The 2,243-nt window shown below is 68.3% G+C and overlaps 1 long non-coding RNA gene across 1 annotated transcript; it reads left to right on the top strand.

Annotated features, from left to right (window-relative positions):
* The first annotated feature begins 1,100 nt into the window (after positions 1-1,100).
* LOC138101211 (uncharacterized) lies at positions 1,101-2,243 on the top strand. The gene is made up of 3 exons (XR_011147023.1): positions 1,101-1,149; positions 1,745-1,828; positions 2,144-2,243. It is a non-coding gene; the product is annotated as an uncharacterized lncRNA (long non-coding RNA).

Here is a 2,243-nt window from a genome sequence, read left to right as displayed (position 1 = left end):
TGGGAAATGGGGGGGGATTTTGGGGGACGGGGGGGACATGGGGGGGGGTCACTGAGGGGTCCCTGACACCCCTCCCCCCCCCACCCCGTGTCCCTTCCTCCCCTCCCCCAGGGCCGGGTGCTGCGGGCGTGGGGGGGGGACGTGGCTGCCCGGGGCCCCCCCGAGCCCCCCGGGACCCCCCTGACCCTGCTGCCCCTTCCAGAGGCTGCGCGAGGGGGGGGCCAAGAACCAGGTGGGGCTGGGGGGGCGAAAATGGGGCTGGGGGGGTGAAAATGGGGCAAAAATGGGGCTGGGGGGGGCGAAAATGGGGCTGGGGGATGAGAATGGGGTGGGGGAGGGGCAAAAATGGGGCTGGGGGGGCGAAAATGGGGCAAAAATGGGGCTGGGGGGGCGAAAATGGGGCTGGGGGATGAGAATGGGGTGGGGGAGGGGCAAAAAATGGGGCTGGGGGGGCGAAAATGGGGCTGGGGGGCGAAAATGGGGCTGGGGGTAAAAATGGGGCAAAAAATGGGGCTGGGGGGGTGAGAATGGGGTGGGGGAGGGGCAAAAATGGGGCTGGGGTGTGGAAGTGGGGCAAAAATGGGGCAAAAATGGGGCTGGGGGCGAAAATGGGACTGGGGAGGGGCAAAAATGGGGCTGGGGGGTGAGAATGGGGTCCCCTGACCCCCCCCTTTTTTGTCCCTCCTCAGGCCCAGCCCTGGGGGGTATTTTGGGGGTCGGGGTGGATATTTTGGGGTCAGGATGGATATTTTGGGATCCCCTGACCCCCCCATTTCTGTCCCACCCCCCAGCCCCAAACCTGGGGAGTATTTTGGGGTCAGGGTGGATATTTTGGGATCCCCTGACCCCCCCTTTGTGTGTCCCCCCCCCAGACCCAGACCTGGGGTGGTTTTGGGGTCAGGGTGGGTATTTTGGGGTCAGGGTGGATATTTTGGGGTCAGGGTGGGTATTTTGGGGTCAGGGCGGATATTTTGGGGTCAGGGTAGATATTTTGGGGTCCCCTGACCCCCCTGACCCCCCCATTTTCTGTCCCCCCCCCCCCAGGCGCAGACCGTGGGCACCGTGTTCGCCCGGCAGCTGCTGCAGCTGGGGGGGGCTCAGTGGGGGCAGGGCCGGGGCCGTCCTGCGCCTCTTCCCCACCCCCGCCAGGTCTGGGGGGGGCCCGGGGGGTTCAGGGGGGGGTCAGGGGTCCCCCCCGAGGGGTCCCCGGCGCTCGTGGGTGTCCCCAAAAGGGACCTGTCCGTGGGGGATGGGGGGGGTTTCCAGGGTGGGGGAGGGGTCGCTGAGATTTGGGAGAGGGGTCATCGAAGTGTGGGGGAGGGGTCGCTGAGGTTTGGGGGAGGGGGTCGCCGAGATTTGGGGGAGGGGTCGCCGAGGTTTGGGGGAGGGGTCATCGAAGTTTGGGGGAGGGGTCGCTGGGGTTTGGGGGAGGGGTCACCGAGGTTTGGGGGAGGGGTCAGATCGCTGAGATTTGGGGGAGGGGTCGCTGAGGTTTGGGGGAGGGGTCGCCGAGATTTGGGGGAGGGGTCGCTGAGGTTTGGGGGAGGGGTCATCGAAGTGTGGGGGAGGGGTCGATGAGGTTTGGGGGAGGGGGTCGCCGAGATTTGGGGGAGGGGTCGCCGAGATTTGGGGGAGGGGTCGATAGGATTTGGGGGAGGGGTCGATGAGGGTTTGGGGGAGGGGTCACCGTGGCTTGGGGGGAGGGGTCGCCTGAGCTCTGTCCCCTCCCCTCCCCCCCCCGCAGCCTCATGGCCGCCCTGGGCCCCTCCCAGGACCCCCGGAAGTGCCGGGAGCTGCTCAGTGCCCTGCGCTGCGGCCCCACCCAGAGGTTGAGACCCCTCCCCAATTCCTGGGGGACCCCCCCCCCAAATCTCAGGGAACCCCCCCCCTCCCCCCAATTCCCTGGATTCTCCCATTCCTGGGGAACCCCCCAATTCCTGGAGCCCCTCCCCCTCCCCCTCCTCCATTCCTGGCACCCCCCCTCCCCCAATCCTTGGCACCCCCTCCCCAATTCCCCGGATCCCACCCAAAGCCCCGGAGTCTCCCCCCCCCTCCCCCCCCCCCAGTCTCGGGTCGTCGTCCCCCCCCCCCCCCTCCCGGATTTTGGGGGGGGGGTCTCACCTCTCTCTCCCCTCCCCCACAGGAGGTTGGGCCCCGCCCTCAGCGGGGCCCTGGTGCAGCTCTACGGGACCCCGGGGCCACTGGCCTGAGGGGACACCCCCGTCACCCATCACCCCTGTCAC

Source organism: Aphelocoma coerulescens, unplaced genomic scaffold, assembly GCF_041296385.1.
Source record: "Aphelocoma coerulescens isolate FSJ_1873_10779 unplaced genomic scaffold, UR_Acoe_1.0 HiC_scaffold_211, whole genome shotgun sequence".
Taxonomy (NCBI): Eukaryota; Metazoa; Chordata; class Aves; order Passeriformes; family Corvidae; genus Aphelocoma; species Aphelocoma coerulescens.
The sequence above is the reverse complement of the archived record's forward strand: the minus strand, read 5'-3'. Positions and strand labels throughout refer to the sequence as shown.